Genomic DNA, 14,133 nt, shown 5'->3' with positions numbered 1-14,133 from the left:
GAATTTTTCGAAATACTAAGGATTTTCTTATCCCAGGAATAGATTACCTCAGCCATATTTGGCACAATTTTTTGGAATTTTGGTCCTCAATGTTCTTCAACTTTGTACTTGTTTGGCTTTATAACTATTTTGATTTGAGCGTTACCATGGTTACTGATGAGTCTTATGTAGACGAAACGCGCGTCTGGCGTATTAAATTTATAATCCTGGTACCTTTGATAACTATTATTGAAAGATCAAAGTGTTCTGCAAGAAAAATACTCATAATAGCTACGATGTTGTGTAAACACCTTTCTTTTTCGGGTTTCAAGTTGTTAGTAAATTGATGGTATTGATGAACCAGTAGATGAAACGGAGTTTGGCCAAGACTGTTACTCATAGTAATGTCCCATCTTGTCGCTAACAGAATACAGATAACAGATGCGCGCAAGGATGAGCAATATCCATCGTTGAAATCACCAATAGAGCACTCGTAATACAATGGTATATTTCCTAATATATCTGGTATACTTTTATCTACCTCTGAATTTTCAAAATGATTTAGAAGTAAAAGCAGAACTTTAAACGAATCTGATGCGATCATAGTGGTGATAATATGAAATGAATTTCGTCCTTGTGTATCTATTTGGAATGGATCTGCACCGTATTTTAACATTTCATGCACAACCGAAAGACTGTTACGTTTATAATATACTAGCATGTAATGAAAGGATGATTTTCCGTTTTGATTATTATATATTTCTTCTTGTTGTATAGAATCACATATTTCCATTGGTTCTGATCCCAGTGACATGTCTGCTTCTCGTGTTTCTCTATTTACGTCAGCCCCGTTTCTCAGAATTTCCATAACAACGTGGGGTTGGAACTGTAATCGCATAGCAACATGTAAAGGTGTTTCGCCATCATCGTTGTACATATTAATATCAACTCCCCGTTCAACAAGCGCTGTTAAGGTTGTTAATATTTGAAAACTGTCCGTATTTTGAATATGACACAACTTAATGATGCATGGCATTTCCCGTTTCATATTTTTCATAAGGCGAAACAATACTCGGAAAAAATCTTATATTTCTTGTCCGTAACCTGTTTACTTAAACAGATATGTTCATTGGAGGACCTACTTATAAATTTTCTTTATTGTCCTGTAGATATTTGATACACAAATTATGTCACCTGAACTTGACATTATACAGTGATGGAAGGGAAATAATCCATTCTTATCCTCCGAATATATGGACCAGCAACCAAATTTTGAAAAGAGTTTGATAACACTATACTTATGGTCTCTGCCGGTTGAGTTTTTATTCATCTCCAGCCAAGTAGTCAGCACTCCTGTGTTGACATGAGTTTTTGACAGTGTCATAATTATAAATTGATTGTTAACCAAACTTTGAAATTATTTAAAAATACTAAGGATTTCCTACCTCAGAAATAGATTACTTTAGCTGTATTTGGCAAAACGTTTAGGAATTTTGTTCCTCAATGCTGTTCAACTTCGTACTTTATTTGGCCTTTTTAACTTTTTTTTAATTCGAGCGTCACTGATGAGTCTTTTGTAGACGAAAAACGCGTCTGGCGCAAATACAAAATTTCAATCCTGGTATCTATGATGATATAAAACAAAAGATGTGGTTTGATTGTCAATGAGACAACTGCCCACAAGAGACCAAAATGACACAGACATTAACAACGTGAGTTTATTATTTGGTATCAACATCCAAGTAGTGAATTGACAACCTTCCCTACAGTTTTAATTGATATCACTTATATTGTTAAGTAATAACTTCTATACTGAAAGTCTACGTTTTTTTGAATTTGAAAATACAATTTGGCCGTATGTCTATCGTCACCCAAAAAGTTCATTTTTGCTGAAAAATTATTTTGGGTGCTGTTTCAATTTGTACTTTTAGAAAGAGATCCTGAGAAAAATCTACTTTATACAAAAATTCAATTTATTTTTGACCAAATTTAGGGAAACTATACAGTATAGGCGTAGGAGTTGAATTTCCTTTGAAAGGTTTTCGATCATTTTTTTCCAGAAATAATGGATCAGAAGTTTGCAATTTTATTCCGGAAACATACGAATTCTCCATGAATTCCACAAGAACGTGTATTTCTGTGGTGTTTATGACTTTCCTGGATGAAATCTTAAGTGAAAAGTAACAAAACAATTTAGTGTTAAAACTTTCTTGATTTCACAAAAATACAGAAAACAGTCAATACAACATGAACAAATCAAAATCTCCACTTTATCAACCAATCGCAAGAATGAAATATAACTATCATGTAACTGATTTGGTAGATGCATTTTTCAATAAATGATGGGGTTATCCTGATTTTATAACTAGATAAAAAAAGATACAAAAAAATGAAATGCATGTTGAAACTCGCCCCTCTAAAAGAAAAAAGATAAAAGATAAAAAGACAAAAAATAGTATACAAAACAAGACGTTGAAAAATAAAGACTCTTTCTTGTATGGATTGTGTTCATATTTCGGTTATAATGACAAAATCGTTCGTGCATCAAAGCAGACATAACAGAAGATTAAGAATGTTGAGCTTCGTTTTATTTACTGTTAATATTGCTTTAAAAGTATAATTATTATTTATCATTTTTCTGTTAGTAGTTTTTGTTTATCTGTTGTGTCGTTGTTCAAAAGTAACATGCTTTTCTTATCTGATTTTTATTACTTATTCTGTTTTGTTTCTATTTTAGTTTACTGATTGACATTTAATGTGGCTACGGTGTCATCCTCCATCTTGGATATGTTAATTTCGTAAACGTTTTAAAAAAATTTAAATACATGTTCATTCATTAGTTCTTTATATGCATTGCAAAGCATATCGACATGGTCACCGTCCTGGACAAAATCAGAAATGTGTTTCTTATTTTATTACAAGTATGATATAGTATACAGTTTGAGTTTGAAGTAGGGTTCAGAAAATAAGTAGCGATGTGCACATAAATACTTTATGCTCGTTTGAACACGTGAATTAGAACATAAATTGAATACTTAATAGAATGAACACGTTTACTTCTCCTGAACTGTGTGCATTTTCCAGTGTCAAATGTGTGTACTATGGCTCCTTTAATATAACTTTGAGTGGAAGAACATGTCTATTCGTTAGTTCAAAACTTTAAAACAGAATTCATTATGGGTTTGTTTAACTTACAGTGTGATTATTCAATTTTTAAGTAATATCAAACCTGTTACATCTAGTTGCTTTTACTTTTTCTCATTCCATTTCATTTCGATCTAATTCTAATTCCTTTATTTTATTATTTAATTATATACATCATTTGTTATCTTATTGAATATATCTTGTGACATATGATGCCTTGAAAATATCTAGACAGTTGCTTTTTTCACAGAAAATTATGTGCCGTGAACAACTTCAGAATCAACCGTGACTTCATTCGTCGATTATGTAGCACTTAGAACCTCTAATTTCTTGAATAAATCCTCTGGTGTCGTTGTATTGTCTATCAGTTGTTTTATATCATCAAGTTTCCACATTTCAACATAGTCCAAAGCCGACTTGTCTTGGTCGTCTCTAATCCCCAAATCAGCATCGTATGAAAGAAACAAGCTAATCAAAGCTACAATGTTATGAATGAATTTCTTAATTTCACTTCGGAAACATGTGACATATTTATGATATTGAAAGATAAGTGAATGAAAGGGAGTTTGATTATGTCTATTTACCTCGTTTAAATTCACACCTTTGGCCAGAAGTATGCGGATAACAACAACACGTAAAGAAGTACACCATACATCGTCCTTTTTACCAAATGTGCATGCATTGTGTAATGCAGTATTTCCATAATTGTCTTGAATGTTCATGTCACGTTGAGAATTTTCAAACTTGTGTAAAAGCAGGAGCAGAATTTTTAATGAAGTCGGTCTCATCATGCTTGTGATATGATGAAAGGAATTTTGACCATGAATGTCTTTGTAGAATGGATCCGCCCCATATTTTAGCATTTCTCTGACTACCGCCATGTTTGCTGTGTCTAAATACAATAGCATATATTGAAATGCTGATCTACTCTCATCATTTAGACAAGTCTCGTCTTTTTGTTCTATTATTTCTCTGTCGTGTCCCCGAGTGGAATTCCTACAAGCTTGGTGGCCTTTCTTTTTATTTACATCTGCACCATTTCGTAGCATGTCTATTATGACATGGGATTGTACTTGTCGTTTCATTGCAAGATGAAGTGGTGTTTCTCCATCATTGTTGTACATATTGATATCAACACCTCTATCAACAAGAGCTACTAACGAGGACGTTGAAACTCTGAAACTACGTCCATATTTGGAATAAGCTATAACTAGATGATGCAAAGCGTTTCCCTTTTCATCTTTCTGATGAGGAAGTACACTAGAAGGCAAATATTTTATCGTTTTTGTTCTAAGCCTGTTGATATCAACCGCTAATAAAAGGGAATTCCCAATATCAAACTTTGCTTTCTTTTCTCTGAATATTTCTGCGCATTTAAGAACTCGATCGTCTCTGGTGCTGGATAAAATGCAGTGATGAAATGGAGTTAATCCGTCCTTATCTTGTACATTTGGGTCGGCTCCCAAATTAAGGAAAAGTCGAACAATCCGGTGAATTTCCTTACTTTGATATCTACTTGCCATTGTAGCTGTTATCAGCAAAGATGTTCCTTCTGTGTTGAGTTCATTTATATCCGGAACATGGCGAAGTAATATTTCCAGTACAGCTATTAAAACTTTCCCGTCATGAATATGAAGGATGCATTCCCTAAGCAAGAAATGGATTTCATCAACTTGAAGTTCTATTTGTTTTAACCAAAATGTTCGTTCAGTCAAATCTATCAAGGACAAAAGTACCCATAAGTGAACGCTTTGGAAATTTTGATGGTCTTTGAAGTAATCCTGTAATTCTTCATTTTCCCTTGAGAGAAATTCAGGACAACATTGAACTATCGCAACTAGTAGTGCTATATTGCAACTTTTGAAAACGAAATCAAGGTGTGATAACAAGTAGTCCTTCAACAGTTCATTTTTATACAAAAACAAAATTGTTCTTCTTGAGTCCGTTACAAAATGTTTTGACTGATCCATAATTGAACAAAGACTTTCAAGTGGTATTTCACACCATTTATTTTGACTGTAAACGTTCAAATTCCCTTGAGAATAATTCTCTATTAAAACTAAGATGTTTTTCTTTCCTAAACAATTACACTTCAACAAACAATGTAAAGGACTTTCGTGATTGTCATTTAACAAATGCATATTTGCTCCATTTTTCAATAAAATCTCAATAACTGCAGATTTATTTTCTTGTGATAGTTTATTTATTTCTTTGCATGAACAAGCCAAATGAATTGCACTATTTCCATATGAATCTTGAATATTCAGTAAATCCTTTGATTTTGAGGCTCCCAGAACTTTCTGAACAATGTCTGCTACTTGTTTTATTTTGTTTTCTGGCGCAAGTATGCAATGAAGAATTGTTTTACCTTCACAGTCTTTTAAACTGAAATCTGCATCGTATGAAATCAAAATGTCTACAATTTCAACTGATAGTTTTCCAATCAGAGCTAGTTTCATTGCAACTGAATAGTTTTTTGTATCTGCTTCTTCAATATTGTCTTCGTTGCTTTTATCGCTGCTGCTACTTGCGTTTGTTGATTTGGTTAAACTATTTGATTCTGACGACATACCAGACGTTTGGTGACTGTTATAAATTGTATTTGCTGCATCATCAGATTGTCCAGTTTCATTGGACAAAACCTCGGACAGATTATCGTCAAGGCTCATTATAAATCTAGCTGAATAAATGTATGACAACCTCATTTGCTTTGCAGAATCTATTACTACTTCGTAAATATACTTTCCTTTGCTTGCTTCACTTTCGCTTACGCTATATTTTTCGGCTTGATGGTTAACATTTGCATGGTGTTCCAGAAGTAGCTTTATAATGTGTGATGATGTCCATGAAAAAATCGGAGTACGGTTTAGCTTGTCAACTTTATTTATGTTTCGTTTAATGTCCTCGTCGGACGCAGTATTTAATATACATTCAATTATATCCTGGCGCTTTATAAAATGGAGAATTGTTTTGTCATAGTAATCTGTAGTGTTGACAGGAGATCCTCTTGCAATTAGTTCTTTGTAAATAGCAATCGAATTACAGTAAAACAGAGGAATTCTTCCATTCTTGTCTCTTTGATTTAACGAACAACCTTTGTTGATGAAATAAGATATTAAACTTTCGTGTTGGACCCGATGCAGCAAAGATTTACCACTAATGTCAGTCTGGTCAAAATCTCTATCGATATTATTTTGTTCTATCAATTTCACCATTTGTAAACTTCTTGAAAATGGAAGTAGAGGCTGAGGTAAAATATACTGTGATTTAGCAATAATCAGTTCTACAATCTCAACATTGTCGTTGAGGACGGCATACCAAAGAGCCGTGTTTTCATGTTGATCTTTCCAGTTAACATTAGCGCCTCCTTCTAATAATGTTTGTATGGTCATCTTTGCAGTAACTATATCTTTCGAACCGTTTTTTAATACCTCGTCATAGATTTCTATGGCTTTTATCAACGGTTTGTTGTAGGAAAATTCTTTAAAACGTGCCCCTTTTTTCAGGAGATAAGCAAGAGTAACATGTTTTTGTAAATTATCTCCGAAAACACTAGCCTGAATAACAGTCATTCCTTCGTCATCGTGAACAGTACAAAAATCACACAAATAGGTTTGTAACCTGCGCTCTTTATGCATTGCACTGTTGATATCTGCATTTAATTGTAGCAAAGAACTCAACACCGTTTCTTGGAAACCATACAAGCAGGCTGGTACAAGGGCAGCAGAAGCTTGAATTCGAACCCAAAACTGATTTTTTATGTTATCATAGAAATGTTTTGCAAGTAATGTCGAACATAATAGCTCTGAATTTAAGGAGGACGACCAGTACAATAAAGAGCCATTAAATAAAGCTCCTAGATGGTTTTCCCTTTCTGTAATTTGCAAAATAAATCGAAACTGGTCAATGTCGTTAATCAATAACCCTTCCAAAATTGCGCAAAAACTTGTGACGAATCTTCCATTTCGAAATGCTTCATGTTTGCACACTTCGACTAAATTTCCCAATTTTATTTCATTGATAAATCTCTCTGCCAGATAGTCGTACACAGACGGACCTATTGTTACTATTTCATTATCATTTGACTTATCAGATCTGTCAGTTCTGATTCGTTTCACAACAAAATCAAACGGTAACCACTTAACTGCTTGATGTTCGAGAGTTTGGCTAAACGAAAAGCAAATAGCTTCCAACACACATGAATGTCTAAAGTGTATGTTGGAGTTCTCTTGTACGACAAACGCTGCATCAACCCTTTTTATTGCAGAGTAAAGACGACGACCAAGCTGTGTAGCATTTGGAAAGTTACCAATGTTTTGTAAAAGATGGAACTCGTTGCAGTTATCGTCAAGCGATTGCAGTGTTTTTTCTTGAATCTCCCCGTCTTTTATCAAAAGAAACAACAATAAAGCGTAAATATCGGGATCATTTTCAGAAAGAACGTGTATTTCCTCTCGAACAAACTGAATAGGGGAATCAAAAAAAAGTTTTCCTTGATTGAATAATTTGTCGATCCTAGTAAACATATAAACACAGTAAGGGAAACCTGGATGTTTGCACTTGCTGATCGCCTGCTTTATTACTGGGTCTATAGGTTGGCGCAATCGATATTTATTAAGATGTTTGTCGAGTATTTCTAGTCGTTCCTGTTGCGATAATTCAATCTCCGACAAATCTACAACATTCGATTTATCTAAAACTCGATGGCTTTTCAAGCTTGTTTTGATTCGCTGAAGAATACTATTTCTGCATGTCATCACTATAAACAAAAATTCATCATACCTCATCCTTTCTTCAATAATGTGTCCAATTTCAAAAACTAGTTTCTGATTTTGGTCGACTTTGCTTCCTGAGTATCCAAATAGATCGTCCATTAAAACTATTTGGTGCTTGTTCCAGTGAACTTGACGTAGCTGTCTGACATCGTCAACTTCTTTCAAAGAATAACCCTGTGAAATTTTATCGCTTACAAGCTTATTTGCTATGAGCGTTGTGCCTTCTCCTGGTGATCCTGTTATCAAAACATGGTGTTTTTTCTCTAATTTCTCCTTTGCATTAGCATACCCTTTCGTTTCAACAAAAATGTCTTCCATTGACTTAAATTGCTCTTTGAAGATCTCTTCTCCTGAATAGAGAAAAGACAATATTTTGTTTATTTTTTTCTAGTGTTCATTTTTATTTTTGTGAAGTAGAAGCAAGTTAGCAGTATATTTTGAATTCATTGATAATCAAAATAACAGAAAGTTATATTTTCAATTATTAAAACTTGTGCAATCAAATATATAATTCACTTACTCTGTATACTTTCATCTTCCTCAGCTTTTTGGATAATATAATTAATAGTTTCACCAATCAATACTGTTTTTCCCGATACATTTATCTGTGAACCTGTAATTAAAAGAAAAATATCAAGATGTACCATAATAACTGCTATTTATAGTCATTTTTATTGACGCTTTTGTGATAATAAATGATTTCAGCACACAATATTTAAGACGACTAAAGTAAAAAAATAACGCATAGCTTAGATTACAATATCAACGTTGATGCCAAATTAAAAAAGACCAGTCAAAGTCTCAAATGGCCAGATTGCAATATGTGTGACTAAGTTTCCAAGTCTGGAAAAAAGACGAATAAAAAAGTGCGAATAAAGACATGTATCCTTGGTGTATATCAATACTATTTAACACTTATAAAGACTCGAAGAAATTTAACTGTGGTCAGTTTTAAACACTACACACCCTGTTCCGCTAATTTAGTGCAATTTCACAGATATTGTGTGTTTGTTGTTTGTTGCCTAGACATGGGTTTTCTACACGATATTTTCAATTGAAAAAAAAAACTGTTTCCTGTGTTTTACATAAGAGTCTAACTATGTGTTAAGTTTGTATATAGTTTTATTTGGATAAACTTAGAAACTTTGTCTACAAAAGATCTCACTGGCTTAGAAGGATTGTACCAAAGTTAAAACTCCATGTATTTTATTTCGTTTGAAATGGGGTTTTTCCCGTTTGCTATTTGTAGTAATTATTTATAGATGGGAACTAGTATAACTAGTTCGGATACTGGTTTTGTAACAGTATGTACTATTTATAAATTTAATGTTAGGTGCAGAAGACACGAGGAAAGTTTTGGCGGTTTTTACGGGTGAGGTTTAATGATACTATATAAAGTTTGGCATTTAAATGTATTAGTATCGAAGGTGCTCGCAGTTACGTCGAATTGAAGTTGGTCACATAGATATATATGCAGTTGCTGCTATGTTTATTGTACGTACAGGCGTTTGAGGTATTAGCCGATGAAAAAGAAAACGATGCGAAAGAGGAACAATGTTATATGTCATGTATTTATATATTGTTTCAATCGAAGAAATATGTACAATAAAGATAAAATATTGTATCGCAGTGAAAATAAGATGTTACTGCGAGCAACTAATCCTATATCTGTGTTTGTCTTGTTTATAGCCTATTGAATTTAGAGATTAAATACTTTAAATTCGGACGAGCAGGGCGAGGGAGAATTTAATTTTTTATATCAACAGGGAAAATGACACTTTTGATTATACATACTTCCAGAATAGTCATCTCCGTGTAGTGATCTGTCTCCTACTGGGTGTGTATCATCAGTGCCAATATTTGTCAGTATGGAAACTGAAAGGGTTAAAATATAAACATGATAATGTATGAGAGGATACTTTTACATTACACACAAGCTAACAAACAAAACAAACATAATACACTTGAGTAACTATAAAAAAAAATTGTAAATTCTTTACCACTGCTAGTGGTATCTAAGATTTTTTTCAAAGTGTTAAATTGGTACACTTTTATAATAAGTAAATTTAAAGAATAGATTAATTTACCCAGATTGCATCTAAATATCCGGGCTCGCTATAAACAATAACTCCGTAAAAAATAGAATGTGCTATTCCGTTTGATATAAGTTTTCTAGGGTTACAACCAAACTCACTACCATGTTTTACATCCTTCGATGACCATGTGCCTGGCAGGTGGTGCCAATCACTCAACCAATTAAAGGAAGTTTTACTGAGGTAGTGTTACCATTGCTTATCACAAAAGTTCATGTTTTCTATTCAGCATTCAGGCTCGGTCACAAATATAGTCATAGTGTGGAACGTGTATAACTTGCCATTTTTTGGTTTCATACACTTTCCAAATATATCTCTTTATACTTAATGCATGAGATGAATTATATGTTTAAAAGTTTATGTGAAAAACTTTTATGTAAAGTAGTTATTTGTTCCAGTTAAAAAAAGGTCAAAAACTACAATGTCCGAAGCTATTAAACTTAATTATAGACCCCTTAACATAGAATTATCCATTTTATTAGTTTGAGCTATAGTAGTTTTTATATTATATGTCAAAAATGTGTTTAATGACTATATATGCGCTATAAATAACTGTCTTCTCGTGTCATATTCCCTGATAAATATACATTGTTTGATGAGCTAGGTCAGGGGCTTTAATTACTATGATTAGATTCACTGCATGCTTATGGATCTGCAAATAACATATGTTTAGAAACCAATATTATTTTTTTTATTTTATTGATATCATCATCTTGTAAAAACAAATGCCTACAACATACAAATCATACCTTTATAAATCTTTATAGATGTACTTTATAGATGAAAGGCTGCTAACAGGCTCAAAAGCCAGTTTTTATAGTATCGTCGACCCTGTATACTTACGATGACTCCTATATTTTTAAACACTAATCAAACAATTACTATCAACATTGATGTGAGTCCACACTTAGGTACATATAGCAAGACTTCCATGTGGAATTTTGGCACGATACACATGATAAAAATAGTAATATTATGGAGTTGCCATCCATTTCAAAAAGAGAGGGAAGCAACAAAAAGTCCAGTGTAAACATTTAACATTAGTTTTTTTTTAATTATTACTACAGCAGTTTGTAACTGTTTTGAATTTTTCATTTGATCATTTGAACATTGTTAGAAACTGGTAAAAGTACATTTGTGTAGTCCAACATTTGTAAGTTTGTTTTTGGAGAAAAGTTAAGAATAGAAAGTACCTGTGTCCAGGTGGGGGTCATCTTTGGATGAAAAATCCGTACTTGAAGCTGTACTTATGCATCTTCTTCTTTGTGAACCTGTTAAGTAATTGAACATAAATGTTACTTGTCGATCAATACCAAACTAAATCTTTAACCCGAAACAATGATATACCTATTATTAAAATAATCATTTGATTAAGGGCAGATGTGAGATAAACTATTACAATTAGAATAGGAATGGAAACAGGGAATGTCTCAAAGAGATAAAAACCTGACCAAATAGCAACACCCAACTTCCGAAGCAAGGTTGTCGGCTCTCCGGACATTCCCGAAGTCCTGCGTTTAATTGATTGACGAGTTTATGAGCTTCGGTCCTTGCTTGGAAGTTGAGCAACACCAAGACCACCAATGGGTCATCATTGCAGCGAGAAAATCCCGTAACCGGAGGTTGGCTTCAATTGGCCCATAAACAATAATGTATAAAATTTAGAATGGAAATAGTGAATGTGTCATAGAGAAAACAAGCCGACCAAAGAGCAGATAGCAGCAGAAGGCCACCAATCAGTCTACATTGTACTGGTTCTAGAAATGGACGCTTCTCTAGACTCCGAAATCATACAAGAAGAAAAGACTGGCGAGCAGAAGATATACCAGCACACATTAGTTAAATTATGTAAAAGTAAGTATATAAGTAATAGTAAGTATATAAGTTCGCATCAATATAGAAATATAGAAACACTTAGTCTGAAACACTTCTGTGCAGCCGAAAATAAATACGGTAATCTCAACACGGAGCCTTGATTGCAATATTTGAAATATTTGACATTATACATTTCAAGAACAAAAGTATATAAAATATTTTGTAATTTTCCTTGAGACACACTAATAGGACCAGTGCGTAAATGGATAGCAAATGATATAAATTTATATAAACTAAAATCTAAAGAGATACTTTACTTTCACCAGACTCTCCTGAGCTTCGTTTTCCTTGCGACGTATCTCCAGTACTGGAAGAACTACTCTTCTCTGGTAAGTTTAGTCGTTCATCTAAAAGTGAATCTTTAAATATCAGTGAACGAATTCATATATTTTATTCAATTGCGGTAACTTAACAATCACAATTCGAACTATACTGTTATAGATCGCTTTGATTTGTTCTCTGACATGTTTTTAGTAATAACTACGTTATATTTGGCTATACACATGGAACACACCAATAAATAGTATGTCCACCAAAATGCAGGACAAAATTGAGTATATCCCCCTTTTTCCGACGGAAAATAAAATGGTCAACATATATTCCCGACAGGTCGAACTTAACTTCCTTTTTATATATATCTTCATGCTACTAAACTTACATTTGTTTGTTGATTCCTCGTATATGAAAAGTAAAAAAAACCCATCATTTGTTAAAGAAATAAAATGCAACTTACTTTGCTCTGTGTTTAAATCCATTTTCGATCAACAAATATTATATATTTCTTACACTGAAAATAAGTAGGTCATAGGTATAAAGATATCTTTTGACTGAGCAATATAAAACGGTTGAATAAGACATTTAAATGAACACGAACAATAGCCGTAAGAAAATTGTTTAAAACTTCAAAACAAATTAGTTAAACAAATATATAGTGTAATGATTCCTGATCTATACTGTTAACTGTAAATCTATTGAATATAGACTCCGGGCCTAATTAATTTTATCCCGGATACGAACAGGAAAGTCGGTCAACATAATAGATTGAAATTGGGATTCCCAATTATTTTTATGAATGATGAAAATGTTAGGACACAGACAAATTTATCGAAATTATTTGACGGTTTTATACATTTTACCGATAAATCTCTAGCTGAACATATATGCAAAATCATTCTGCTAAGTTGAATGGCTTCAGTCAATGATGCATAACTCATATATCCCGGTCCTTGTTTCAGATTATCAAATAAAAACATGTCATGTTAAATTTTTTCGATCTGAAGAAAGCACCAAGATCTGTAAAACTGTTAAAACAATAATTCTGATTCAAGAATTTGGCGGTCATGCCAAGATAATCACAAAATGATTGAGGATATTTTAAACATTTGTTCAAGTTTTCAAAACTGGCTTCTTATGTCATTGGATAATTTTCATTTATAAGGTAGACAAAAAAACTAAACATGAGAAGAACCTTGACGATTTCCACATGGTTGAGTGAAAATATATTTGTTTTATTTTTTGGGATTCCTTATTGTGAGTGTGATATAGTGTCTATCTGTCGTCTTTGCAGGACAGTTGTCTCAATTAAAAAGGTAAAGACAGTTGTCCGATTTTCATGGTTTTTGAATTGCCTGTTCAATTGGATCCATCCAAAAGGCATGGGGGACTTATTTTTAACCTGAATCCTATCGAATAGCATAATTGCTGTTCAAGCTCAAGACCATTTGGTAAAATTTATTGCTCATTTTACTCTTTTGATAGTAATTTTCTGGCAAGTTCCAGTGTTACTTTATTTTAATATAGAGGTATCCTACATGATTTGAATGGTAAATAATATTCATATATAATATATACCAAGGATTGTAAAGTTAGTATTGACATAATTAATTCTCACCTGTTTACATTGGAAATCTTGACAAGCTATCAGCAGAGAAAGAGCAAAAAATGGGTTTTTTTTATGGTTTAACTTTACTTGAGGCAAGAAAATATGTAATGGAAGAGAGATCCACCCCTACTTTTGATAGAATTCATTTTTAATGTTTCATGTTATTTTGTATTAAAAAAATGCTCAACTTTTCCTCAAAATGTTTTTCAACAGTATCACATTTTCTCAAAGACTTCTTTAAAATGCTTAAAGCATGTAAATAGTAATAACATCATACAATTGAATGTACTTTTTTTTGCCGAAGAACACATTCATTTTGTAGTGCATTTCTATAAACAATAAATTCAAATTCAAATTGCACGGGCTCTATCTTAAAAAGATTTTT

The 14,133-nt window shown here is 32.8% G+C and overlaps 1 long non-coding RNA gene across 1 annotated transcript; it reads right to left on the bottom strand.

The window, feature by feature from the left end:
* Window positions 1–2,491: 2,491 nt before the first annotated feature.
* On the bottom strand, window positions 2,492–12,730 carry LOC143056393 (uncharacterized). The gene is made up of 6 exons (XR_012972321.1): window positions 12,600–12,730; window positions 12,124–12,213; window positions 11,185–11,262; window positions 9,693–9,773; window positions 8,419–8,511; window positions 2,492–8,248 (listed from the first exon to the last, which is right to left on the bottom strand). It is a non-coding gene; the product is annotated as an uncharacterized LOC143056393 (long non-coding RNA).
* Window positions 12,731–14,133: the final 1,403 nt, after the last annotated feature.

This window comes from Mytilus galloprovincialis, chromosome 13 (assembly GCF_965363235.1).
Source record: "Mytilus galloprovincialis chromosome 13, xbMytGall1.hap1.1, whole genome shotgun sequence".
NCBI lineage: Eukaryota > Metazoa > Mollusca > Bivalvia > Mytilida > Mytilidae > Mytilus > Mytilus galloprovincialis.
This window is presented reverse-complemented; position numbering and strand designations above follow the sequence as displayed.